Genomic DNA, 19,811 nt, shown 5'->3' on the forward strand with positions numbered 1-19,811 from the left:
TTTCTAGGTTTTCCACATACAAATCATGGTGTTATGTGGTATGGTTGCTTTGCATTGATTATCTGGTTAATTGTTAAGTTGTATTGTTACCAGTATCTATTTCTACTGGCATCTGTTTGTGCTTTACCGATACTTAATCTATTTAAGGTTATATTGTGGATTAAAAGTTATAATTTGTTAACAACTGATTCACCTACCCCCCTCTTAGTTGTTCACCAGTTATCCTATCAATTGGTATCGGAGCTTTGGTCCTCTTTTGTAGAAGCTTAACCGCTTGAGGTAGATCATATGGCAGCTAACACTTCTAATCCACCAACAACTATTTTCAGAAGAGAACTCCCTAAGCTTGATGGAATAAACTATGGGATATGGAAAATTCAAATGGAGACTCATCTTAGATGTCTTGGCAAGGATATTTGGGAGATTTCTGAGAAAGGATACACACCTTATGATCCATCATCCGACAATCCTGCTCCTGCAGACCTAGACAAGTATATTGAAAATGATTGCAAAGCTAGAGAAGCCCTCTTGTGTGCACTTACTGATCAACAGATCATGGGATTGACTGACAAATCATCGGCTAAGATTATATGGGACAAATTGCAAAATATGAATGAAAGTGGCCCTACTACCAAAATTGCTAAACTTGATGGTTACCGGGTAAGGTATGAAAACTTGAAAATGGAAGAAAATCGAAGAATTGTTGTGTTTATGGAAAGAGTAAATGAGATTGTTATGGGAATTCAATGTTGTAGAGGATTTATAATTGAAGATGAAATAATTTCCAAAGTCTTGAGAGCCCTTCCACCGGCTTACAAGATGAAGGCAACTGCAATTAATGAGTTAAGAACAATGGCAAACACTTCAATCAACAGAGACATTCTAATTGGGAAATTATCTGCTTTTGAGCTTGAAGAATTTGGATCTTCTGAAGCTGTGAAGTCTGAACCTACTTTTCATGCATCATCATCAACATCTACCAGCAAAAGTGATTGGAGAGCCCTATATGCAAAATAATTGGAAGACATGAGGAAAGAAGATGAAGAGCTTGAACAACTTGAAGCCTTATTTGCTAGAAGAGTACCTAAAGGTCCAACTGGAAGTAAGTATGAAGGAAAAGAACCTTTTAAATGTTTTACATGTAATAAGATTGGTCATTTTGCATCTAGATTTCCTGAAAGGAATGCAAGGTTTGAGGAAAGAGTTAAGAAAAATTTTAAGCCTAACCTAAACAGATATAGTTTCAAGAACAACAAACACTGCTACATAGCAGATGATGAAGGAGTAACTGACTTTGGAGATGAACCAGTAGAAGACTTAGCTAGTGGATCTAGAAATGGAAAGGAATGGGTGTTCTATGCTTTAAAGGAAGATGAACCAGAACCGGCTATCAAAAATGAAGAGAAGGCCCTGGTATCAAAAATGAAGAGAAGGCTCTGGCAGCAAAAGTTGAAGATAAGGATGAATGGGTAATTGATAGTGGATGCTCACATCATATGACTGGAGATAAAAGGAATTTTTTGTCCCTACAAGAATACAATGGTGGTCAAGTTAGATTTGGAGATGGCAAGGCATGTATGATCAAAGGTAGAGGTATTATTTCTTTGGCTGGCAAGCATAACACTGATAATGTCTATTATGTAGAAGGTTTAAGGCATAATCTTTTGAGTGTTGGTCAATTATTTGATCAGGGTTTTCAACTTCAGTTTAAGGATAGAAAATGCAAAACCATTAACAAAACTGGTTTGGAGATTGCAACCGGTATTCAGACAGGAAGTAATATCTTTCACTTGAACACTGGTAATAAGACATGTTTGACTGCTCATATTGATGAGAGTTGGCTATGGCATAAGAGGTTGTTGTAGACACTTAAAAATAATTACTTTTAATTATTTTTAATTCCTCACATAATTAATGAATTAATTATGTTTATTCAAATTCTCCTCAATATTAATTAAATATAATTAATAGTGTCACTATAGTATGTGACTGATTTATTTAATAAATCAACCCCTTTCTTTATTCTTCTAAAAAATTAAATCCTCACAAATCTTCCTCTTAGCTAATTAATCCCAATTAATTAGTTATCCCACATAACTCCTCTAAATCACCTTTCTAATTTATCATTAACCTAATAAAGTCTTCTAGAATCCCCCTAAACCCACTTAACATTATTTTTCTAATTTTTAATTCCCCCACTCATTCTCTCTCCTAGTCAAATCCTCCTACAAATCCTAATCCCACCTAACATTTCCTCTAATCCCCTCCTAATGAGTTGCTAGTGGCTAATCATCATGATTAGCCACAAGTCAACCCCTTGTCCCTTCCAGCCAACCACCAGCTTTTAATGCTCTTTTCCTAGGTGAATGTGAGATTTTCAAAATCTCACAATCCTCTAGGCATCTCCTCTCCCAAGAAATTTTTAATTCCTTCTTATTCCTCCAATCCCCATGATTATCCCTTTTTGGAGAATTTTAAATTCCTCCTCCCCATTCTTCAAGGAATGCCACATCCCTTGCTCCTCTCAAGGCACATTGGGAAATCTTCCCAATGTACCTTGCTCTTCTCAAGGTACCTTGGGAAGTCTTCCCAATGCACCTTGTTCTTCTCAAGGTACCTTGGGAAGTCTTCCCAATATACCTTGAGGAGTGTGGAGACAAGAAATGCCTTTAAGGCATATCTCTTGGTCTCCACACCCTCTCTTGGGCCTTGTGGGAGCTCACAAGCAATCCTAGCCCTTCATCTTGAATCCATCCTAGCCATCCACTTTTTCTCTCCTCTTCCTATAAATTGAGGATTCCATCCCTTCATTCTTCATCTCCAAGTTTAGTAATCTTATGCTGCCCTTTTGAGCCTGGGAAAATCATTTTAAGCATCCTTATCATGTCAAAATCATCCTACATCCATACTTAATCATCTCATCTCCATCATCCTCCAAGATCCATATCATTTGTGCACAACATTGGAGAGTCATCCACATCAAGCAAGCAAGAGGAGCACATCAAGTGGAGCATCACCCAGGGGCGCCTTCACTTCATCAAGCTCCATCCGAAGGAGAAGGTATTGGTTTGTGAGGTATATGCATTTCATTCTTGTTTTGAGCATTTTAAATTATGTCTTTGGATTTCATGTGATTATATGTTTGATCTGCATATTTGTTATCTAATTAACCTCACTAATCTTTTATCCTCTTCATTTTGGCATGCTCGGTGGGACCCACGTCCCTAAGAACTAATATTTTTTTTATGATTTTTTGTGAGTTGTGAGATGCAGGTTCCAGAATAGCATAACCGCAGAAAAAAAAAATTCAAATTTTTTTTTTTGGTGGCTTTGTATTTCAGTGCGAGCGCCTCGACTTCAGCGTGACCGCTCTGCGCATTCTCCCATCTCCTTCTCATTCTTCTTCTTCTATCTATCTTCTATTTCTTTTCTATTTCTATTTCAGCACGACAACTCTGTGATTAGCGCGAGCGTTTTTGGTGAAAATTTGAATTCCTGTTATCTGCTTTGTTTAATTCTATTTTTTCTGCTCTGTTTAATTATGTTTTTATTTGCTTTGTTTAATTCTGTTTATCTGCTCTGTTTAATTCTATTTTGTTTTTATCTGCTTTGTTTCGCCATCTCTGCTTTATCTTCACTCCATTTTCCTCCAAACTTCACTAGATCCCCCACATTGCCATTTTGCACATTTCCTTCCTAGGGGACCTTATCCCAAAATCCACTTTTTGAATCCCAAAATCCCATATTCCTCTATTTTTAGGGTTTGTCGTAACTCCTTCCACTTTTACCCAATCACCTCCAAATTTTCCCACATTGTCTATCTCCAACTTTTGCTTTTTTGTCGCTCTTGGACAAATTTTTTCATTCCTTCACCTCTCCTCCAAAATCCTCATTTTATGCTTGCCTATCCCTTGGAAAGTGGCAAAAACCCAGTCAAACCCCATTTACCCATCAAAGCTTCCTCCAAATCCACATTTGTCATTAGTAAAAAAGTTTTTATTCATGTTTTTCTACTTATTCCCAAAAATTCAAAAAAATTAATATTTTTGTCATTTTGTTGTCTTTTGCAGGATGCTTGTTGAAGACTCCATTTTTCAAACTACTAATCAAGTTGTTTTCCAGGTTGCCTAGTTGATTCAACCAAATATTGTGCATTTATTTAAATTAGGCACCTAGATATTAATTAAAATGGAATGAACCATTGTCTTATGTGTTTTCAAGAAAAGCATAAAGGTAGGAGAGTATGCTCTCGTCTTAGTAGACGATCAGAAATCCAGACCCTCCAACCTTTTCTTGTTTGATTGCATGTTTACCTCTAGCGGGCCTGCCCTCCCAACTTTCTCTTTGAGAAGGTAAGAGGGGAATGACCCCAGTGAGTACACCTGGACCTGGGGTTCCCAACTCACTATAATAAATAGGCCATTGACTACGAAAGGGTCAATGGTTGGGGCTATATGAGAGTTCACTCTCACATTGGGTGCTTAGTAGGATCCTAGAGATCTCAATCACGCTTGCGTGACTACTAAGTTCTTGGTTCTTCATTGGGCTATAAGCCTCAATTGCGCTTGTGCAACTTTGAAGGGTAGCTCCTAATGGGAAGACTTACTAAACACCTTGTTCATAGTGGCCAAAAACCTTCTAGTCATTGGTGTAGGAGGTCGGACCTCCGAAGCCACCCATATTTTTACGGCCCTTAGTAGAGACACAAAGTTTTCCATGAGGATTTTTCATGGGAAGTGATGCTTGTCTGCCCTAAGAAGTGAGTGTCGTGGAGGGGAGCCAGTGGGGTCAAGCATCTAAGTGTCCGCTCTTGGTAAGCGTAGCTGGGAAACCAATTGGGATCCAATGACTATTGTCCTTGCCAGCCTTAAGAATGTTGTATATGAGCATGAGTGTCTTTGAGATAATATGCATTTGATCATTGTGTTTGCTTTGTTTGATACATACTTGCCAAGAGAAGACTAAAAAACATCACTATCCCCAAACACTTTGCAAAAACACTTGTCAAGACACAAACAATTGTCCAAGTCAATACCCACACAAAGTCCAAAATTGCATCCAAGCTCTGTCCATCCCATATTTCATAAGCCTAAGAGAGAAGCTAAGAGTCTGTCCTCTCCATCAACATTCAAGTTTGTCCTTTGAAACACCAACTATCATCCGAATCAGGGTGGTCGTGTCCCTTCATATAACTTGTCATTCGAATCGATCCTCCATTGAGTCATGTTCATGCCAAGAACAACCTAGTCATCAAGTTTCTTCTAAGCCATCACTACCATACCTCCTCCATCAATCATCCTCATTCGAATTGATCCTCCATTGAGTCATGTTCATGCCAAGAACAACCTAGTCATCAAGTTTCTTCTAAGCCATCACTACCATACCTCCTCCATCAATCATCCTCAAATTTCCCAAGGACTTAGCAAATCAAATCAATCTCCCTCCACTATCAAATCAATTATCAAAATTCAAATCCAATCATCCTCTAATCCAATTTAACCTCGTGTTAAGGTTACATGCCTTGTGAAATTTCATTTAGACCTCATCATTAATCAATCGGCTCTCATGCTTGAAGGGGAATCCTCTCCAAGTACCTTTTTCCTAATCCTTTTGAGTCGATCAAGACTCTTAACTCACATCTTTACTTTGCTTAGGGTCATTAGTCAACCCTTGGTATAAGAGAGGATTTTTAATCATCAATCCAAGGTCTAAATTCTACACAACTTGGCCATCACCTTACTTGTGGTTGCATCCACCACCTAAAATCCTCATCCAAGGACTAAGGTGTCAAATCCTAATCAAACCTGGGCTCTAATCCAAGAACCATACCAATCAACAAAATCCCTTGTCATAAAAGACAAAATCCAAAATTCCACAAATATCTTGCTAAGTCCTTTCATCACAAATTTCCCCCCCCCCAAACTTTTCCAAGGTTATTCGTGTATGGTCACAACTCGATCCCAAAAGAGAAAGATGGTTGAACAACAATATGGCATGCCGGACATTAGTGCCCTATATGAAGATCCCATGCAAGATCCTACACAAAGTGGGCAACCTAGCAATCAAGATCAAAGCCAAAATCCTAACATGGTTAGCCAAGATGAACCCTCTCTAGAAGAGCAAACTTTCCTAGCAGATTCTTATAACCAAGAGATGATGGAAAAGTTTATTCAACACAATCCTACTGCACTTATGAAAACTCTCCTTGAGAGTGGAGCTCAACTTCCACTTGAATTTAATAGATCTACTCTCGCCCAACAACCACAAGGAGACCTCACTCCCACACAAAGTGTTGCACCTATTATTCAGACTCAATCAATTGCAGCCCCATCAATCATCCAAGCTCAACCAATGCCACCCGCGACACCTCCCACCATAGTCTCCATCCCACCTTCTTCCTCCTTACCATCTATACCACTATCACATCTTATCTCATCTATTCTCCAACGCACTTCTATACCACCTCCTTTCATTCAACCACCTATTTCTCTTCCACAAACTTCCCTTCCCACCAACAATGTCACAAGTTTTATCCAAGCCGTACTCAATCCCGTCATAATAGTTTGCAGACCGCAACCAACTATCACATAAATCCCTACGACATCGGTCTTCACATCCCACGTTCCCACCTCCTCATCATATCAATATATTGATGGTGGTGCACCTTCTTTGGCTCATCCAATTCGTGGGGAAAATACAATTCATCATTATCAAAGTCCACAACAAGACCTCATCAAGGAAATTCAAGACATGAAAAATATCATCAAGGACATGAAAGAAATGACTAATAAAAGAAAAACTTACTCATTCGAAGTGTTTTTCCCTTGTCCTTACGACCCATCTATATCAGTTGCACCCTACCCCCCTGAGATTTGAGATCCCCAAATTCACCAAGTATGAAGGCAAAGGAGACCCCCGCGACCATGTACGAGAATTCCACATCTTATGCCAAGAAGTCTCCTATAGTGACCTTTATCTTCGCAAACTCTTTCCCAAGAGTCTCATGAGAGACGCCCTGGCATGGTTCTCATTTCTACCACGAGGTTCCATTGTCTCCTTTCCAAACTTGGCAGAAAAATTTGTGGCCCACTATGCTTACAACATGGTTAATGATGTTTCTATGATGGACCTATGCAATACAAAACAAAGGCCAGGAGAAACCTTTGCCAATTTCCTACAAAGATGGTTACATCTTATCAAAAAATTCCAGTGGGACATGCCAGAACAACATCAAAGAGCTATTTCAAAAGAACTTGGTGCTTGAACTTTTGAGACCCTTAATATCCCAATGTATCAAATCCTTCCAAAAATTAACCAATAAGGGCCTCACCCTCGAACGTGTCTTGATGGAGGAAGGAACCTTGAAACATTACCAGAAGTCAACACAAAGTTCTCCCTCTTATCATAATGACAAGCCAAAATTCTGGTCTAAAAACAAAAACATGGTCAATGATGATGTAACTGATGCAAAGCAGGTCCAAACCGTGGCCGCTCCCCCAAAATCCACCATCAATAATCATCAATTCAATAATCAAAACAATCAAAATCAATCCCAAAAACCTCACAACAATGTCTCAATCTAGGGATGACCACCTCGATCAAATAACTGGACTCCAAGAGACTTCACTCCTCTAAATGAGCCTATTGAAATGGTGTTTCAAAAACTTGTCCAAGCAAGTGTAGTGGTTTTTCCAATCACTCACTCGTTTCACCCCAATCAACCTAAACCAAGATGGTATAATGAAAATGAGTATTGTGAATATCATCGTATCAAGGGACATAATACACGAAAGTGTATGAAACTGAAGATCTATATACAAGATCTCATTGATAGAGGTGAGATTGAAGTAGCAAATGCAAAACCTGGTAATAACAATGACAAACTCAAAATGTACTAGGAACCCTTCCTAAAGCATGATAAAGGAAAAGGCTCATAATCTAACGCAATGGGTTATGACTACGCTAATCACATAACTGGCTTTGATTTTTTAGTAGGTCGTATTGAACTTGCAAACAATCATGTCAATGTCATAACCATCTAAGGAGTTAATCCTCCTTCTTCCCAAAGCAAACCAAATCCTGCTAAGATAGCCATTCAAGGCGCCACGCATTCCACCTCCCATTTCCAGGATGATTGCAATGTAACTACACGCCGAGGTAAAGTCACCATCCAAGGAGTCCCTCCCCCACCAAACCCCTTGCCCATGTCTTCCACCCACCGATATGACCTCCTTGACCAACTTGGGAAGACCCCCACACAGATCTCCATTTTGGAACTTCTCAAGACTTCCCTGGTCCATAAAGAAATTTTGGAACAAGCCCTTCTTGAATCACACGTTCCTAATAACATCAACGCCACCCAATTCCAAGCCCTCATTGGAAGCCTTGCTACCCAACAGCACCTTGTAATTACCTCCAAATATGCTCCCATAGAGGAAGACCATAACAAACCTTTGCACATTGAAGCTCTTATCCACAAGAATAAGGTCAAACGTATCTTGATAGACGGTGGATCCAGGCTTAATCTGTGTACATACAAATAAATTAATTGGGACTTTCTGAGGATCTGGTAGACACATCAGGAAGGATCACAATAAAGGCATATGATGATGCGGAAAGAGTTTCAAAGGGCATGATCACCTTACCTCTTCAAGTGGGCCCCATTACAATTGAAACCCCTTGCCAAGTACTAGATCTTGATCTCCCCTACAACATTCTCCTCGGGTAGCCATGGATTCATTCCTTGCAGATCGTACCCTCCACCTATCACCAATGCATCAAATTCCCCTATAATGGAAGAGAGATCACTATCAAAGGTGATCCCTAACCATATTGCAAACTATTAGAGGGGAAGCATCTGTATCATTGTCCACTAAATAGACCCTCGCCAACACCTACATCTGACACATCAAATGTTGCCTCCACTTCATCCCAACCAGATAATCAAATCAAGATCTTGGACAATGGCTCTGGAGAATACAAATTGGAGGACGTCTTATTAATAGGCAACCTCCCTCTCTCTCCTAAGTCATTTGGCAAACCAAAAGAGCTCAAAAAGGACCTGAAACCAGTCATGCAATGCCAAAATACCACCTTCCAGCAATGGGGCACACTTAATGAGGAGAGCCTTGAAGCGTCTGTCTCTTCCTGGTTGTACTAGGAAGAGCATGATGATCCCACAAAAGTATCCAAAACAATGTACCCAAAAGCATCTGCCATAGTTGAAAAAATGGGTTACAAAGGACACGGCCTGAGACCAGAGGAGAAAGGAAGAAAAGCACCCATAAATCCTATCTCCTACAAATACAACAGAGGCTTAGGGTACACCCCAGTGCCTAAGATTACTATCATCGGTGCCCCTTCTAGTCCTTCTTTGGATATCAAAAGTGTTGACGAAGAGGAATTCCATGAAATGCCTTATGAATATGAGAAAGATACCTTCTTTGATGCTTACATCAACACCATCACCCCCTTAACCCCTCCCACTTCACGTGAGCTACATCTTGTCCATCCTGAACTCATTGACTGGGACCAATGAGACAAACCCACTTTGGATACATGTGCCGACGATAATGTTCTCATTGCTCTCCTGATGGTGCAAAATCTAGAAGATTGTAACAAAAATGAGGGTATTCAACTACACGAAAAGGGATACTTTGGTAATCAGGACAATTCCCTTAGCCACAAAAAAGATAATAAAAGGAAAAGACATGATTGCCTAGGTGAAAACCTCCCCGAGGCACCTTTGGATGAACAAAAAATAAAAACAAAGGGCATATCCGAAAGTGAAAACCTAGAAAAGGCACTTGACGATGAGGGATTTGACCTCCCTACCATTGGCTACCTTCCACAAGACAAATCAAATTTACTAATAGAAGAAACAGATGGCATCAACATGGGCACCGAAGCCATCTCACAAAACATTCTCATTGCCAAGTCCCTCACAGAAAAAGAGGAACAAGATTTCATCAACTTCCTTACAGAGGTAAAAATTAATTTTGCATGGTCCTATACTGATATGCCAGGGTTGGATCCTGCCTTGGTGGTTCACAATCTTGTTGTCCACCTAGATGAAAAACCTATAAAACAAAAACTATGCAAAATGCACCCGCATATTCCTCTCTTGGTCAAGGCGGAACTCCAAAAGATGTTAGATGCAAAATTCATCAAACCCATAGACTACGTTGAATGGGTCTCTAGCATTGTACCTGTCAGTGAACCTGCTGGGGGCATTCGCATCTACACAAATTTCCGTGATCTAAATAGAGCTTGTCCTAAAGATGATTTCCCACTCCCCAATATAGACATGATCGTGGACCTTACAACAGGACATGAAATGCTATCGCTAATGGATGGGTTTTTCGGATACAACTAAATTAGGATAGCAGATGAGGATCAGCATAAAATCGCATTCACAACACCATGGGGTACTTTCTATTACAAGGTCATGCCTTTTGGCCTTAAAAATGTTGGAGCTACATATCAACGTGCAATGACAACAATTTTTCATGACCTCTTGCACAAAATTATGGAGGACTACGTGGATGATCTGCTAGGCAAATCCAAGACAAGACAAGAGCACATCCCTATTCTAAAATAGATCTTCGATAGATTGGAAAAATACAAGCTGCGCCTAAATCGCAAAAAGTGTGTGTTTGGCGTCACATTGGGAAAACTACTAGGATTCATTGTTTCCCACAGAGGCATCGAGGTTGATCCCGCAAAGGTAAAAGCTATTATGGAAATGCCTCCACCAAAAACTCTCAGACAACTGCGCAGTCTCCAGGGAAAAATCCAGTCTGTCAGGCATTTCATTTCATAGCTAGCACACAAGTGCCATCCATTTGCACACCTGTCGCGTAAAGACACAAAATTCAAATGAGATTGCTTATGTCAAAAGGCCTTTGAGAAATTAAAAGAATATCTAGCGTCACCTCCAGTTTTGATGCCACCTACCCCTGGAAAACCCCTCATTTTGTACATATGTGCTACTACAATGGCATTGGGGGCATTACTGGCACAAACAGATGATCAAGGGAAGGAACACGCCATTTACTACATCAGTCAGACATTGATAGGATATGAACTCAATTACACCCCCATTGAAAGAGCATGTTTTCCATTAGTGTTTTGCACACAAAAACTTCAACACTATATGCTAAACAACAAAACAAAGTTGATTGCCAAGATAGACCCGATTAAATATCTCTTGTCTAAAGTTGCTCTCACTGGCAGAACCGCTAAATGGGTCATGCTCTTGAGCGAGTTTGACATTGAATATGTGGATAGAAAGGCAATCAAGGGACAAGTTATTGCAAATCAGTTGGCTGAAGCTCCACTTCTAGGTGACCATCCTCTTCTCACAGAATTACCAGATGAGTTCATTATGGTTGTCACTACATCCCCCACATGGCAATTATACTTTGATGGCTCTTGCACTCAAAACGGATCGAGGGCAGGAATATTATTGGTTACACCTCAAGGAGATGGCATCCCCAAATCATACAAAATAGTCTTTGCATGTACCAATAACATAGCAGAATATGAGGCACTCATCATAGGTTTGTGTCTGGCTATCCACTGGAAAATAAAGGAGTTACAAGTTTATGGTGATTCTCAGCTCATTATAAAACAAGTCAATGATGAGTACCAGACAAAAGATGATAAACTCCTTCCTTACCGTACCATGGTTGAAGATCTTAAGCAACATTTCATAGTAATCACATTTAATCAAATCCCATGAACAAACAACAGGGCTGCAAATGCAATGGCCACCATTGGCTCCCTCCTTCAAATGCTAGCACACAGTCAAAAGTGCGAGTTCTTGGTCGAGCAATTATTTATACCAGTATATGACCTACCAGATTCTGAAATGGTGTGTGTTCTCGTTGGTCCCGAGTCCCCTTGGTACCAAGAAACCTTCACTTTCCTCAAAGACAATACCATTCCCCCACATCTAACCAAAACCCAACAACAAACCTTCATTCGCCGATGTGCTTGTTACACCATCCTGGAAAACACTCTATTCAGAAGGCATTTCGATGGTTCCCTCCTAAGGTGTTTAGATAAACAAGAGGCCGAATGGGCATTATGTGAAGTACACGAAGGTATCTGTGGGGCACACTCAAGTGGGCTCACATTGGCTAAAAATATTTTGAGAACAAGATACTATTGGCCTAAAATGGAGGTAGATGCATATAATTATGTGAAGAAATGCATCCCTTGCCAGCAACATGGCGACAAAATTAATGCACCGTCACAAGAATTGCAGCCATTTATAACACCATGGCCCTTCTCAAAGTGGGGGCTCGATTTCATTGGGAAAATCCACCCTTCATCTTCCAATGGACATAAATTCATTATCACCGCCACCAAATACTTCACCAAGTGGGTAGAGGCTATCCCTCTTACTTTCACCACCGGCAAGCAAATATCCAAATTCATCCTGAACTACCTAATCAGTCGATATGGCATCCCAAAAGTTATCATCGAAGATAATGGCAGACAATTTAAAAACCAGGATGTCAAAGAACTCTGCCAAAAATTCAACATCCAACACCGCTTCTCCACTCCATATTACCCCCAAGGAAATGGCCAAGTTGAGCTTCTAATAAAACCCTAATAAAAATCCTCAAAAAGATAGTCAATGAAGCGGGCCGTGATTGGCACCTCCAACTCCATCCTGTGTTGTGGGCCTACCGCACCTCCATCCGCACCCCCACAAGTGCCACTCCTTATTCCCTAGTATTTGGTTCTGAAGCCATCCTTCCCCTTGAGATCGAGATCCCCTCTCTAAGGGTATCACTGCAAAATATCTTACCAGATGAGGAATACATAATTGCCCGCTTACAAGAGCTAGAATTGTTAGATGAAAGGTGCCTCAAGACCTTGAATTATCTCCAGGTATATCAAAACTGTCTACGCATGAGTTATCATAAAAAAGTCAGAACCCGAGAATTCCAGATTGGTGATCTTGTCTTCATGGAGAATCAAAAAAATCTACAAGAAAGAGAAAAGAAAGGCAAGTTTGAGCCTAACTGGCTTGGACCACATGTAATCACAGCAAAGTATGGATCAGGAGCTTATCAGTTGGCTACTCCTGAAGATGATCATGTGGATGAACCAATGAATATCATGCACCTCAAAATATTCTACGCCTAATCCTCAGAAAGTCTTAAATTGTCAAAAAACCAAAAAAAAAAAAATTTAAATCAAGAAAAATACAAAAAAATAAGGAAAAAAGCATCACTTTGGTGAAAACCTAGCAAACGGGTGCCATTTGACACCAAAAAAAAAAAAATCAGAAAAATCTACAAGAAAAAAAGAAAGAAAACAATTCATCCACCAATGAAAACCACTTTGTGGCGCTATCGACAAGTACCTTGGTGAAAACCTTCATGCAAGCGCCAAGGTAAATAACCAGATCCACTGTCTATCAGGTCGACACTACAAATCACCCACCATCTAGTCCACCCATTCACAACATTCCTTTTTTTTTGCCTCCCAATAAAACATGTGTATGATGATGAGTCTTCACCTAAGTCATGAACAAGGAGTATCCCATTAAACTGAACTTTTATGCCTCTATGTGAGCTTCAAGAAGTCTTGAGAACAAATCCCAAATCTACTAAAACCATAGAATCACTTGCCTAAAATCTACAAGACCACGTTGCCCTAGGGATGATTCCTTCCCTCGCCTAGCAACCTAATCCTCCATCCTAGTCCTACTCTTGGCAAGAGGTATCAGTTGGTTATATTTGACTTGTTAAATTTTGTTGGATCTTTTCATTTAGACTTGCATCTTTTGCCCTATGATTTTTTTTCCATATCCAGGTATGTTATAATAGGCATAGAATGGGGAATATTTTCATAGTATGGCATGTTTTGGATCTCTCTTGTACAAACCAACGACCTGGTATTAGTGTTCATCAACACTTACCTTCTTGTGTACAAGAGTTATCGGTGTGTTTGAGGGTCTCCTTGCACATACCCACAACTCTGTATCAGTGTTTCTTAACACTTGCATAGCTGTGTGTAAGGAATTCTTGTTTATTTGAGAGTCAGTCCACACCTTGGGTTTCTCATGGCATCTTGATTTCTATAATCAGTGGTGCAAGTCACCTAGGGCAATATCAAACTAGGTTGGCTCTCCACATTTATTATGCACAAATTCTCATCATCATTAATCCCATGGAGTTCTTAATTTCCCCCATTTCCCATCTATTCCATATTCTTCTATCTAAGATCATTCTGTTATTATTGGCATATTCCCTCTTTTTATTAATTCATTCACATCATATAGAGTGCATTTCTTAGATAGTCATATTTTCCACAAAAAATTTACCACATAAGATTGCATCACATAAATAAAAGATACACTCATCCATATAGCATTACATTTAGACTGCATCATAAATCATTCACACAGGTGCATTTATACATAAAGCATAAAAATCACTCATCCTGCATCCAAAAAACTATGTCAGCAACACATCATAAACATACATAAATAAGCATCCACTCTGCATCACAAAATAGGTCAGCATAGTACATCCATGATTGCATCCATATATGACATTATAAGAAAAATAAAAATAATCCATCACAATAAATGCTACACATCATCTTCCACCAATCAAATCATGTATATATATAAAGAGGTAAATGTGTCTGTCATGATACAATGATCACCCCGAAGGGTCATAATATAATACACAAGTAATATAGGGAGCTAGCTCATCCCTCCTATCTCACCACCCCCCTCTGTTGTACCCACCCCCCGTGAGGGCCCATTTTCCTCCGCGATCTCCTATCTCCTATTCTTCTTTCCAATTTCTTCCCGACTGCTCCATATTTCTTCCTCACTTATTCTCCTCCCTCTATTTTCGAGAATTTTTCATCTTTTCTTTCCGAAAAATTCTCGAGGGGGCATACACCTCCCATGCTTTACGCTGGGGCATCCTTTTCTTCATCTATCTTCTACACACCGCCAAAATGTAGACACTTAAAAATAATTATCTTACTTATTTTTAATTCCTCACAATTAATTCTGATTCGGATCATTTCTTATACAGGATGAATCCTTCCTGAAACCATACGTCGTGATTGATCATGTCTTATATAGGATGAATCCTTCCTGAAACCAGACATTGTGATCAATCATGTCTTATACAGGATGAATCCTTCCTGAAACCAGACGTTGTGATTGATCATGTCTTATACAGGATGAATCCTTCCTGAAACCAGACGATGTGATCAATCATGTCTTATACAGGATGTATCCTTCCTAAAACCAGATGCTCTGATCATGTCTTATATAGGATGAATCCTTCCTAAAACTAGATGTTGTGATCAATCATGTCTTATATAGGATGAATCCTTCCTGAAACCAGATGCTGTGATCAATCATGTCTTATACAGGATGTATCCTTCCTGAAACCAGACGCTTTGATCATGTCTTATACAAGATGAATCCTTCCTGAAACCAGACGTTGTGATCAATCATGTCTTATACAGGATGTATCCTTCCTGAAACCAAACACTCTGATCATGTCTTATACATGATGAATCCTTCCTGAAACTAGACGTTGTGATCAATCATGTCTTATACAGGATGTATCCTTCCTGAAACTAGACGCTTTGATCATTTTTGTCTTATACAGGATGATTCCTTCCTAAAACCAGACGGAATATAGATCTTACCAATCAAATCGAACAAGATGTTTCAATCTTACCTAACTAAGCAATCAAGAGTTGGGGCATCCTATCAAATCAATATCATCATCAAAGAAATGAGATTATTCTTTGAATCAACGCATCATCACACCTCGCTTCAAAGAGGGGCAAAATGTAGACACTTAAAAATAATTACTTTTAATTATTTTTAATTCCTCACATAATTAATTAATTAATTATGTTTATTCAAATTCTCCTCAATATTAATTAAGTATAATTAATATTGTCACTATAGTATGTGACTGATTTATTTAATAAATCAATCCCTTTCTTTATTCTTCTAAAAACTTAAATCCTCACAAATCTTCCTCTTAGCTAATTAATCCCAATTAATTAGTTATCCCACATAACTCCTCTAAATCACCTTTCTAATTTATCATTAACCTAATAAAGTCTTCTAGAATCCCCCTAAACCCACTTAACATTATTCTTCTAATTTTTAATTCCCCCACTCATTCTCTCTCCTAGACAAATCCTCCTACAAATCCTAATCCCACCTAACATTTCCTCTAATCCCCTCCTAATGAGTTGCTAGTGGCTAATCATCATGATTAGCCACAAAGTCAACCCCTTGCCTCTTCCATCCAACCACCAAATTTTAATGCTCTTTTCCTAGGTGAATGTGAGATTTTCAAAATCTCACAATCCTCTAGGCATCTCCTCTCCCAAGAAATTTTTAATTCCTTCTTATTCCTCCAATCCCCATGATTATCCCTTTTTGGAGAATTTTAAATTCCTCCTCCCCATTCTTCAAGGGATGTCACATCCCTTGCTCCTCTCAAGGCACATTGGGAAATCTTCCCAATGCACCTTGCTCTTCTCAAGGTACCTTGGGAAGTCTTCCCAATGCACCTTGTTCTTCTCAAGGTACCTTGGGAAGTCTTCCCAATGTACCTTGAGGAGTGTGGAGACAAGAAACGCCTTTAAGGCATATCTCTTGGTCTCCACACCCACTCTTGGGCCTTGTAGGAGCTCACAAGCAATCCTAGCCCATTACCTTGAATCCATCCTAGCCATCCACTTTTCATCTCCTCTTCCTATAAATTGAGGATTCCATCCCTTCATTCTTCATCTTCAAGTTTAGTAATCTTATGCTGCTCTGGGAAAATCATTTTAAGCATCCTTATCATGTCAAAATCATCCTACATCCATACTTAATCATCTCATCTCCATCATCCTCCAAGATCCATCTCATTTGTGCACAACATTGGAGAGCCATCCACATCAAGAAAGCAAGAGGAGCACATCAAGTGGAGCATCACCCAGGGGTGCCTTCATTTCATCAAGCTCCATCCGAAGGAGAAGGTATTGGTTTGTGAGGTATATGCATTTCATTCTTGTTTTGAGCATTTCAAATTATGTCTTTGGATTTCATGTGATTATATGTTTGATCTGCATATTTGTTATCTAATTAGCCTCACTAATCTTTTATCCTCTTCAGTTGTGTCATGTTAATTTTGATTGTATTGTTAAGATCAGTTCAACTAAGGCAGTCAAAGATATACCTAATATTATGAAGCCTCATAATCCAATATGTAAGGAATGTCAATTGGCAAGGACTAGAAGCTTTCAAGGTGATAGGTATTTGATGTTGATTATTGATGACTATTCTAGAATGATGTGGGTGACTTTTCTGAGGGAGAAGTCTGAAGCTTTTAAGAAATTCAATATCTTTAAAGTGAAGGTTGAAACAACAACTGGATTGAAAATCAAATGTCTAAGATTAGATCATGGCGGTAAGTTCACTTCTCGTGAATTTAACATTTATTGTGAGACAAATGGAATCAGGAGACAACTATCTGCACCTAGGACTCCTTAGAAAATGGAGTAGTTGAAAGAACAAAACCATTTTGGATGCAGCTAGATCTATGATGATGGAAGCCAAATTGTCTCATATTTGCAGGAGAGAAGCAATGAGTACAACAGTCTACACATTGAATAGAGTTCACATTAAAGGTGAAATCGGTAAGACCCCTTATGAACTATGGTTTGGACATACACCTACTGTTAAGTATTTTAGAATTTTTGGAAGTAAATACTATATCGAAAGAGATGATTCAATTGGAAAGTTTGATCCTAGATTTGATGAAGGGATATTTCTTGGTTATTCAATTCAAAGCAAAGCATATAGATTTTATAACAAAATATTGCAGAAAATTGTGGAAAGTGCTAATGTGAAAGTGGTTGAATAATATAGAAATCATTATGTATCATATGACAAGGAACCGACAGTGGAAATGATCATAATTGAACCAGTAAGGCCTTTTTGGTATTTTGGTATGGTTTTGTCATTGATGTCAACACCTACTAAACTTTATCAACTCTAGCACTCTAGAGAATCAGCAATATTCACCGGCAAGCAAATGACTTATGCACAGTCACCGGTATCTAGTACACTGGCAGGATATAATGATCATTGACACTTGGAAGGGCATGGAAAACACTTGGTTATGTCGAAGACATCATGTGGACACCTTGTCTTTGAGATTTGTTTATTGGTATATTCGTATCTGCATATTTGTTGTTACTAGCAAATAGGTCCAAGTTATACACCGGCAGGTTTATCTTTTCCAGATAAGCATGATACACTATGGAGATGATTTATTATTGTTGTAAATGCATCAAGCCGACATGTTGAATCAGTTATTGCATCGGATATTTTTTTGTTTGTAAAATGATTTTATTGTAATATCTTGTAGAGCCGACCTACTAAAATTGGTCTTAGGTTATGATATAAATATAAGATCTTATTTGTAAGATCGGTAAGGGAGTGAGAAAAAGAATTGTGTGAAGGTATATGTGAGATTAAGCAGAGCTATACATGCAAACATCATTTGAAGGTGAAGCAAGGTTTTTGTGAAAGCATATCAGAACTACACCGGTACTGAATCCAACATATGAAGATGCTATTTTGAGCAGTACATCCTTATTGGATTTAACCATCCATTTGTAGTCAGTGTGACTCCTATTTTGTGTTTGAGCAGTGAGCTCTAGGTGCTTGGCCTTTCTGCATGTGCAGACCCCATTTGTATACACTTATTATCTGTAGTAGTATCATCTGGTTGTGGGTAAGGTTTCCCACCATGGTTTTTCCCCTTACAGGGTTTCCACGAACAAATATTGGTGTTATGTGTTGTGGATGACTTTGTCCTTTTATTTCATGCATTAATCTTTACTTGTATTGCAATTATCTGATAAAACTGTCCATCGGTATAAAATACTGGTTCACCAGTATTAAGCAGTAAGCTGGTTAAGTTCTTTTGTTTTGAATTTATTTGACAACTGATTCACCCCCCCCCCCCTCTCAGTTTCTCTGGGACCTAACAATTGGTATCAGAGCCTAGTCCTCTTTTGCAGAAGTTTAACAGCTTGAGGAGATCCAATGTCTACTAAATATTTCAGGAAGGATAGTCCTAAACTTGATGGAACCAACTATGGCATATGGAAGATCGGAATGGAGACACATTTAAATTGCATTGGAAAGGAAATCTGGGATGTTACAAAGAATGGCTATACTGCTCCTACTCAAAGCCAGCCTAATCCACCTAACTTGACTAAAAATGAAGAAAATGATTGCAAAGCAAGAGAAGCACTTTTGAGCGCATTAACAGATCAGCAAATCATGGGATTATCAGATAGATCAACTACTAAATCTATTTGGGATCATCTAGAAACACTGAATGAAGGAGATTCCATAGTCAAAATTGCAAAACTTGAAAGCTTCCGAGTCAGGTATGAAAATCTGAAAATGAAAGAAGATGAAAGGATTTCTGCTTTTATGGAAAGAGTTAATGAAATTGTTTTGGGTATTAAATATTGTGGAGGAAGCTTAAGTGAAGATGAAATTGTTTCAAAAGTTTTAAGAGTATTTCCACCAGCATACAAAATGAAGGTCACTGCTATAAATGAGTTAAGAACAATGCCTAATACATCAGTAACTAGAGATACATTGATTGGAAAACTTTCAGCCTTTGAAATTGAGGAATTTGGTCTTGTTGCTACTATAAAGACAGATTTAGCCTTTAAAGCATCAACATAATCTGCATCATCATTTGACAAATCTAATTGGAAAGCCT

This window comes from Cryptomeria japonica, chromosome 3, assembly GCF_030272615.1.
Source record: "Cryptomeria japonica chromosome 3, Sugi_1.0, whole genome shotgun sequence".
NCBI lineage: Eukaryota > Viridiplantae > Streptophyta > Pinopsida > Cupressales > Cupressaceae > Cryptomeria > Cryptomeria japonica.